At 31.6% G+C, this 10730-nt stretch overlaps 1 pseudogene; it reads right to left on the bottom strand.

Annotated features, from left to right (window-relative positions):
* Positions 1 to 9459: 9459 nt before the first annotated feature.
* On the bottom strand, positions 9460 to 10440 carry LOC112327617 (probable potassium channel AKT5; annotated as a pseudogene).
* Between the last annotated feature and the right edge of the window lie 290 nt (positions 10441 to 10730).

The raw sequence follows: 10730 nt of genomic DNA on the forward strand, positions 1-10730 counted from the left end.
TCACCGTACAAATTTCCTTCTTGAATCCCACTATAATACCCTCCGTAATGTCGTCGGTATATACTGAAGAAAGTTTTCTGTAGGCATATTTATGGACGAATTTTACCGTTGAGTTAATTCTGTCGGTAACGTCATGTGTAAAACTTACATGTCATCGAACTGTTTGGCTTTTTTTTATTCTTTCTTTTTCCACTGTGATTTCCTCGGTATATACCGTAGAAATATTTCTATCGGTGTTTACCGATGAATTTAACGATGAAAAGTTCGATTGGTAAATGTCATCATAATATATTGACGGAAAAATTTCATCGATTTTTCTATTTGTATTTGTCAATTTTCTGTTAAGTTCTCTCTTTCTTTTTATAATGCTCTTAATTAATCTTTCTGGTTCAACAAATACGTTAATGTTAGAGAATAATATAAATCATATCTTGGAGTCTCACCTAACAGCTTAAGCTATTGGGTTGAAATGGTTCTTTAACATGGTATCAGAGCATTGATGACCAAGTAGTCTCGAGTTCGAATCTCACCATCCCCATTTATTTGATAAAAAATTAAGCACAAGGTAATGTGGACTTGTGCAAGTTTCAAGCCCAAAGGGCTTTCACTTGAGGGGATGTGTTAGAGAATAATATAAATCATATCTTGGAGTCTCACCTAACAGTTTAAGCTATTGGGTTGAGATGATTTTTTGACAGTTAATCCTATTAATTAACGTAAAGCTAATAAACTCTAAATAATTTAGGATAAAAAATTATTTCTAACTTTCGTATAGAACAAAAACAACCAAAAGATCAAAAAGGCAGATTTTATATCGTTGATGGAAAGGAAGGGTTATATATATATAAGCGATGCCGTGTGAAAACGATGAAAACGAGATGTCGGGAGGGTAATAACAAACCTTCAACGCTACGCGTGGTATCAAGCTGCAAGTCCACATCTGCCAAAAATACAGAAGCTACAAGTCAACTGCCGGCTGGAGTCTGCATGTAGCTGTATAAATTAGGATATTATTGGCTGTCTGTGAGAGGAAAGGAAAGCAGGAAAAGAAAGGTAGCCAAGAAGACCCTTCTTTATATTATTAGGGTTTGGAAAACTGTTATACACTAACGTTGACTGGCACTGCTGCTGGGATAAGGATCCCTTTTTTTAACGTCATTCTTTGACTGTCAGGAACAAAAATGGCTATGAAGAAAAATGAGGATCCCGAGGAAGCAATGAGCGTTTTATATTCTGCTCTTTCTCACTACCCAACAATAGAAGAATGTCAAACCAATAATGGCTGGACATCTTTTTCTTCATTATAATAAAACTTTATTAGTGCTTGTTTATCTTTACCAACCATAGTTTTTAAATTTAACGAAAAGTCTCAATTATTAATAAACGAAACCTTATCAGTGCTTTTCATATCTCTTATGTGCATATCAAGTGATTCATTCTAGCAGTTTAGCTTGAAAATCTTGTCAAAATGATTGATTAAAAACTTTACATTTATTAAAAATAAAATGATTCAATTAGGAGTATACGGACATATTGGGAAATTACCATATATTGAGCCATAAACTTATATAAAAATGAAAAATGATCACCATGGAATATTATTGTTGGTGGTTAAATTAAGCTTAAATTAGGATATGAAAAGGTCAAAACAAGCCGAATACGAGATTTGTCTTTGAAGATTGCGATCTCCATACTCTTTTTTTATTATTATTTTTCTTGCTATATATGTATAGAAATGTATGGATGCTAGCTTTCTAATATTATTGGAATCACTTCATTTTGATCTTTATAGCTCAAGTTCTGCGTAAAACATTGATTAGATGTCAAATATATCAATATTCAACACAAGTTGGAATATGGTCTGAATTTTATTTCTAATTTACTCATTTTCAAATATTACATCCAAAAGTGCCTTCAAAACATAAAATAAAGATTATCAAGACATTTTATATATAAAACATGAGCAAAATACTAAGTAAATGTGGGTAAAACTATCAAATTATATGGTTGAATCAAATACCCCCACACTTACCTCTTGCTCGTCCTCGAGAAAAGAGAGATAAAATGAAACTTAAGAAAGTTCAAAGTGTAAATAAATAGATAAAATACTATGACTAATCTTTTAATCCCCCATCAATGTCCAAGAATACATGCATTATAAATAAGAATACAATCAAGAAGGATAAAAACATAATTTTTCATGAATTTATTTACTTGTGAACTTCAAAACTCAATTAATCATTGAGATTTAAATGAAATATATGTCATGTCAAAATGATAGGTCCTCTCATTGATATACATTCCAACACTCACATGTTTAGGGCTTATGTGTTTAAATCTTTCTAATTCAACCAATGAATATGCTCTACCATAAGTTCGCTCTTCAATCTCATTTTCATTACTAAAATATTACAAGCAATACATGAATTAAAAGGACTTATGTTTTGGTTGTAATAGGGCTAAGGTTAAGGTCAGATAAAACAAATGAAAATAAAAGATTAAAATCAAAGGAAGTAGAACATTCTATAAAAATTAATTTTTGAAACAAGATATCTTATCAAAACACATAAATTCATCATCTTTAAGCACCAATACTTAACTTCTTTTGATTTCAAGCTCCATCAACATAAAACTTTTAGAACACAATGGAACAATTTTATTTTTTTTGAATGGTTTACCTTTGGCAACTTTGCCTATTTTTTTCATAAAGTATCACTTTTTTCACATAATTTTCAACCATAATCTCATGAAATATCAATAATTATATGCTCTACAAATCCTTGTGCAAGAGAAAAGAAAAACATATAAAAATTTAAGACCTACGTATACTAGGGGTGTTCACGGTTCGGTTCGGTTCGGTTCAGTTTAGACTCAAAAAACCAACCGAATTGAATTACATTAATTTTGTGAAATATAAACCGAACCGGACAGAAAACCGGTTCAAATCGAACCGGTCCGATTTTCTTGGCAAAAAACCAGGAAACCTAAACCCGAACCCTGACCCACCAACCTAAAACTCCACCTGGTCCTTTGGCTCTCTCATCCGAACCTTAGCAACCAAATATGAATCCGTCATCGAAATCTACAAGAAAGACCTGGAAGAATTCGGATCCGGCTTCCGCCATTATCCGCGATGTCGCTTCACACGCCGTCTATGATCTCCCCGCTTCCTTCAAGGCCAGTGCTGCTATTGCTCAGGAGTATATCAAGGGGTGATGGGCTCGTTTGGGGAAACCTGGCTGGATTTTCACCTTTGCTCTTATGAACATGAACAACAACCATTGGGGTTTCTTGAACTAGAAGCACAATTCAAATGTTTACGATCCCTGAAGCCAAGAAAACATCTAAACCAAACCTCTCTATATACATATTTGATACATCCACTATCAAGTTGAACCAAACAGAGGAGGCCAGGGCTTTGCTTGTTAAACGCAGATGGCAGTGAAGAAACTGGGAAAGTGGAGAAACTGGGAAAGTGCAGAAACTGGAAAAGGAAGATTGAGAATTAATTGAGAGGAAGATTGAGAATTTATCTGGGAAGGAGGCGGCTTTTTGTGAGATGAGATGCACAGGGAGGAAGGGTTAGCCGATTAGGTTAACTTAACTATTTATATCATAATTTTTTGTTAATTGTTTAATGAGTTTGGTTCGGTTTGGTCCAGTTTCTGGTTCAAAACCAAAACCGGACCGGACCTGTTAAAATTTATGGTTTTAAAAATCGGTTTAATAGGTTTTTCATTTCGGTTCGGTTTTTTCGGTTAATTTTTCTTCGGTTTTATCAGTTTTCTTGGTTAATCGGTTATTTTGAACACCCCTAATGTATACGACATGGGTAAAGCAAAGAAAAAATAAACAAGATCAAAAGGGCTCACTAAGGATAATATGCTTTGGGTTGACTTTTTGGTTCAAGTGGTTAAAATTCCTAGTGCCTTTATCATCTTCATGTACACATGTAATGTGAATGTACTCTCAGCAAGATATGAAACAAGTTTTAAAGATATATATCATTGAAAGAATGCACAATCAAAGAATATAATGCTGAAGGCTAAAAATATTACATTGGTACAACACTATTAAGTCAACATGGCATTTTTTCAAAGTCAATCCCTAAACTAATTAAACTTAAAAGTTGCATGCATACTCATTCATTCAATTTATATTTTCATCTATTTCAACTAATTCTCATACATAATACTTATATTCTCATAAATCAATGGAAGTTAAATAGATAAAACTTAATACTTAAGGTTGGAAAACATAAATATTTTTTATGGGTTCCTCTAATTCTAATAAAACACACAGAAACAACAAAGAAAACCAAAATCCCCCTCAACACTTTAAACACAACATTGTCTTCAATGTTGAAATAAAAGAAAAGGAATAGAAAAGAATGAAAAACATAAAGTAAAATGTAAAAAATAAAAGATAAGGCAAAAAGAAAACAAATCTTTTTTTTTTGTTGGGTTGTCTCCTAGTAAGCTCTTTTTTTTTATGTCATTGGCTTGACACATCATATACTCATGTCTCATATATTGGTTTAGCTAACTCCACGGAAGCGGTGAGTTCTGTCGTCCAACCTTCATAAAACGTTTTCAATCGATGCCCATTGACCTTGAGAACTTTGTTTGTTTCTACACTTGTAATCTCAACTACACAATAGGAAAAAACATTAGAAATAACAAAGGGTCCAATCCAATGAGAACACAACTTTCTAGAAAAAAGTTTAAAACATGAATGATAAAGAAGGACTTTGTCTCTAACATGAAACTCCTTTCTTATAATCATTCTGTCATGAAGACTCTTGATCTTTTCTTTGTAAATCATTGTATTTTCATAGGCATCATTCCATATCTCTTCCAACTTCTTTGCAATCCCAACATTATAATCAAAGTTGCATTGCTTAATGGCCCAAAAAGCTTTGTGTTCAAGTTCCACTAGTAGATGACATGTTTTCTCATAAATCATCTTATAAGATGACATTCCTATAGGTGATTTATATGCAGTCTGATAAGCCCAAAGTGTATTACCAAGTCACAGACTCCAATCTTTCTGGTTGGACTGCACTGTCTTCTCCAAAATGGACTTGATTTCTCGATTTGAAATTTTAGCTTAGCCATTCGTTTGAGGATGGTATGCTGTGGAAGTCCAATGAGTCACATGGTACTTGCATAGTGATGCTTTCATTGAATGATTGTAGAAATGAGTGCCACAATCACTAATGATAGCTTTGGGGATTCCAAACCTGTCAAATATACGAGTCCTGATAAAATCTAAAACAACTTTAACTTCATTAGTTCGTATGGCTTTTACTTCAATTCATTTGGACACATAATCAACAACAAGAATGATATAAATATTACCAAAAGAAAAAGAAAATGGACCCATAAAATCAATACTTCAAACATAAAAAATTTCACTTACAAGAATATTAATTAAAGGCATTTAATTCTTATGAGTGATGTTGCATGTTCTTTGGCATTTTTCACATGATTTGTAAAAGTGATATGCATCCTTAAAAATAAAAGGTCAATAAAAACCACTTTTAAGTACCTTATGGGTTGTTATTTTTGCTCTAAAATGCCCACCAAAAAAATGAGAATGAAAAAAAGTGAGAATGGAATGAAATTCATCCTGTGGTACACATTTTCTAACTACTTGATCCATGTCGCACGTCACCTGCGCGGCGTCGTTTGGTGATTTTTCATTCGTTGATTTGGTTCTTGGGAGTCGCCACCTAGTATTTAATTGAGGGTTACTAGGAAACCCGAATGTACTGGTCTTATCAAAAAATCACGGGTAAGGGACTGGTTGTGGTTAGGGAAGGTATTAGCACCCCTAATGCACCCTACCTGAGGTAAGCTGCTTCGTGGCTTTGATGTGATAAAGAAGTTTTAAAAATTTTATCTTTTCATCGGATATTAAAAATACAACTTATGTGTAAGTTCATAATTCTTGACCATGAACAAATCAAAATATTAAATTCTTCTTTATTCTTTACGATTTTATCATAAAAAAAACATTCACAAAAAAATACAAACAACACATTAACTTTCACTATATTTCTTTTTTGTAGATCAATCACGCAATTGCGTATGATCATGCAAGTTGGTAGGGTTTTTTTTTATGTATTTCATCATCAAGGAATTAATAATTTTTTTCATTAATTAGTTTCAATTTGCTATTGCATAAATTTAATGAAATTTTGAATTTTGAATTTTGAATTAATAATTAAAAGAAGAGGAAAACAAGAGCAAGAATGGAACAAGTACTGATTGAATCATTGATTTACACAGGTAATTTAGAGCAAGAAATCCCTAGCCCAAGCCTCGGCCATATTATTGTTATTATTCAGTCCAGAGTCTAATCCAAGCACTCACACTTCACAAACTGAGTAATGTATCTAGGCCATTCTACCTTTGGGCTGACCAAGTATGAAACATCTTGTGTAATTTATTTCGGCCTCAAAACGGTTGCGCTTGTTTTCCTGTATATATGGTTCATGTGGATCCAATCAATTACACCATCAATAATATTATTTGACAATCTTTTTAATCCACATTATACCATATAGGAAACAGTCTTTAATGTAGAAATCTAGAAATGGTTCGTAAATCTTTTTAATTTTTGTACTGTTTTCTATTTTTCAAATTATAATTTTTTTGGTCCCTCAATTTTTCATAAATTCAATTTGATCCAAAACGCTATTTTTTATTTATTTTTCGTCCCTAGTTTGAGAGATGAAAAAGAAAATGATCAGATTCCAGAGGTAGAGAAAAAAAATCTTAATTGACACTGATTTTGACCATGAAAATATCGATCTTGGTGTTAGCAAGTTTTATTTGATAATAGAAGTCTCATTTAAGTTTTCTTTGGCTCTTTTATTGCCTGAAATGATAGATTTGAGCATAAAAAGATTTTTTTTCAATTTGTTTTTGTGTTTTTTGATTAATTTTTAAATTATTTGAAGTTATATACGAGTTTTATCAAGGTGTGTAGGGTGCTTGAATAAAAAATGGATTGAAAATAATTTTTAGGTAAAAAAAGTCATCACCTCTGATTTTTCAACCACTATAACGATCAAGATCCGGGAAGAGGCAATCAACACATCACCATTTAAAAAAAAAATGGTTGGACAACAAGTCATTCATGCCTTCAAAAGTTTCTTTTTTTAAAATAAGATAGTCCAAACGTGTGAGTCTGGGATAAAAGCTAGCTCGCTTGGGGTTTTTTATGTCTAGGTGTGTTGGGTCACCGATATAAGGCTCGCACCACTAGGTTTTTTTTTAATTAATTTTTTTTTATCAATTTTAATGTTGGGTTTTTTTATTGTCTTTTTTATTTTAACAATTTTTTGTGATATTTTTTATGTAATATAATTGAAGTTTTACTTATTTTAAGAATAAAAATTCAATCTTTTATGATATTAAAAATAAATTAACTTTAAATTATACAATACAAATACAAATATAATGTCAAACATCTAAATATAATTTTAAAATTTAAAATATTATCAAATAGTCAATAGTTAAGCTAAAAATACCTTCGTCTTAAAATATTTCAACACAAATAAAATATCTAAATATTAAAAAAAATAAAAGGTTTTACGTATTTAAACCTATAGTTCGATTATATTTTCTCCAATCCACTAACTTACTTTTTGTACTCTTAACTAAGTTAATTATATCTCGTAGCATGTGATTACAGTTAACTATGATTAATTGAGCCAATTGGTAAGATTTTGAAATTTGGATATTAATTTATTAACGAGCATATAAATGGAGATATATTGTCTTCGTGATCTTGATAAAAAAAAAAATGAAATAAATAGACAAACTAGTAAACATGTGGAGTAGTGCATCTCTGTCTTGAAAGCCCGCCATATAGATAGGAACTCCTATCTCTACTGTCTATTCAACCCAAAGACTCTTTATTCGTGGTGGAGTGCTTCGAATAGGATCCGATCCCATATCAGCAGTCGTCACTCCTACCTGACCCAGCCACCTGCTTCTGAAGCTGGAATGCCTTTCTAGAGGAGGCTGTGGAAAGTGATTGGTGATGGATGCTGGTTATGAAATCAGTTCTGCATCCGTATGGTTTTTGGGGAAGAGGAGGTGCTAGACACCTCTTCGCTTGTATATATTTATGTGTGGATATCTGGATCAGTTTATATATATTTTGATTAATTTTATAAAATTTTAAAGTTAACTATCCGGTAAATTTATTATAGTTCTAAGATTTATAACACTTAAATTGGTGACTCGAACCGGTAACTTTTGAACAACAAATTCAAATTTAACCAGTTAAATCACACTCATCGTAGCCTTTCTTGCTACATTCACAGTACATCCAGTTGGTTTTACAATATCTCTTTCTTTAATAGCCATAACATTACCACAAACAACAATCCCCGCATTCTCATTTTTCTTTCATTAATTGGAATGTCTCTAAGAAAAAATAGGGACTGGTGGCACAACATCATGACGCAAAGAAGGAGAAAATGGAGGTATTGTAGGTGTAGTTTAAAATAATTAGAATGAATTGTTTAGTTTATTACAATAAAGTATGCTAAACAAGAAAATATTCAAGAAAATACTAAAGTTTATACATATTTAAAATTATAAGCTTTTAAAAATATAACTCATGATAAACATGTTCTATTATAGCATACATACTAAGCATATAATTAAACTTGTAATTGATTGATATTAATTTAAAATTCTAGTATATATATTAATAATAAAAATATCTATATTTAAATTAAAATAAAAAAAAAGATATTTAATTGTTGAAACGTTTTAAAATAATGAATTTCTTGTCCTTAAAGTTTTATTTCTCCTCACTTGTATAATTAATATATTTGCAATATATCTCTCAAAACTATAAAATATAATTTTTTATGGATCAAACTTAAATTATAATTTTAATTAATAAAAAATAATATTTTACAGTTCAAAATATTATTTTATAATAAATTCACACCAACTCACACAAAAACCCAAGCTCAAGTTTGAGCACGAGGGATTAATCCCGAAACTACCTTGCCTATGATCTTTTTTCTTTAAAAACATGGATACTAATATGGTCAAATTTTAATTTTTTTAATTTTTTATTTTATAAACACCATGAAAATTTTATTGTATTTTTACATGTAACATAGTTTTTTTAAATGATTGAGTTTCATTAAAATATATCAACTAAAAGTTTTTTGAGATCAATTTTTTATTTATTTATAATTTGTTTAAAACATGTTAATATTTTATATTAAATAACATTTGTTGAAGTTGAAATTCCAATAAAATTTTAACCCATAAATGCCATTTTTAATCTGGCTTCATATACACCTATTTATGTTTTAACAAAATTTTCAACAGTAGGTTCACTATTATACTTTGTCATCGGCTTCCCACCATATGGCACCCCTGGATGCGTTGGAATAGTGGGAACCGTTTTTTTATTCGTCTACATTCTATTTTGGAACAAAGCTTGAATTTCCTCTTGGCCATGATGATCAGTCAAAGCCCTTGGTGTCCATCCATGGAGTTCTAGCTTACCAACATCGGATGCTTGATATAAGATGAACTTAACCATTCATCTCCACCATATTTGACAATTTCCTTGAGCAAATCCTAGTTATTTTGCTCTGCACCTGTAAATGCAAAATGGCCCATATCACCGTAACTTATTGTTGCACCATTGTCTGAAAGAAGTTTGATCACAGATTTATGATTCCCCTGTAATGCTTCCCATATAGGAAAATTGCCCTCTGAATCTGCATGAATAAAATCAAATTTTTGTTAAATTTCTTTCGCCAGATGATGAAATGAGTCGGAACATTCGTTACGGGTCTTTATGTTTACGTATTCGCTAGAGAATACCTTTGATGTTAGGATCTACTCCATGCTCTAGAAGTAGGACTACACAGTGCTGATTACCATTTGAAGCCGTAATGTGCTGTGCATTCCGAGTCCATACAAGTTTTATGTAATATGTATGAAATAATATTTTCACACCAGCGGAGTTCATCCATTTTCGTCAGAATCCTTTGGATTTCAGCAACTGATGCAACAAAAGATCATCTCCTCTCAGTGCTGCGAAGCACAAAGTAAGAGGCAAACCCATTATGCCCTGACTCAGCATGTGCTCTGTGTGTTTCAGAATCCCTTCCCTCTCTGGATCATTCAGCTCTTTCAAATGTTGCTTCAACCACAAAAAGCAGTATGACTGAGACAATCTATTCTACCACATAAAGTTTGTTAACAAGAGAAATGGATAATAAAGTTGACACAAATTTTTTTTACGTCGACCAGAATTTGAACAAGAAATCCGGAATGAATTGAAATACTAACAAGATGAAAAGATGAAATTCGTTGTAATTTGTACTGTTTTTTAAAATAATACTAGGTATACATGTCACAACCTTAAAAGAATTCCTATTAACATTGGACTATGATGCTCAAGATTTTGAATGTTTAAATGAATTATGTTTGAAGTTCAGTTTTTGCTACGGGTAGGAAAATGATTGTGATATCCTCCTCAATTCTGCACACATAAAGCTTAAATACAAGAAGTAATGGTGTCGGGGTATTCCGGAGATGCCGCTCTAACAATTAAGTTTGTATTTGATATTCTGAATGTTGTGCAAAGAGAGTATGTTTATAAATTATATACAGAATGAGAAAGGAGTAGATGATGAGAGGAGGCTCCCTAGAAACGTGCAAGTGTAGATGGAG

The sequence above is a fragment of the Populus trichocarpa genome, chromosome 5, assembly GCF_000002775.5.
Source record: "Populus trichocarpa isolate Nisqually-1 chromosome 5, P.trichocarpa_v4.1, whole genome shotgun sequence".
Lineage (NCBI taxonomy): Eukaryota > Viridiplantae > Streptophyta > Magnoliopsida > Malpighiales > Salicaceae > Populus > Populus trichocarpa.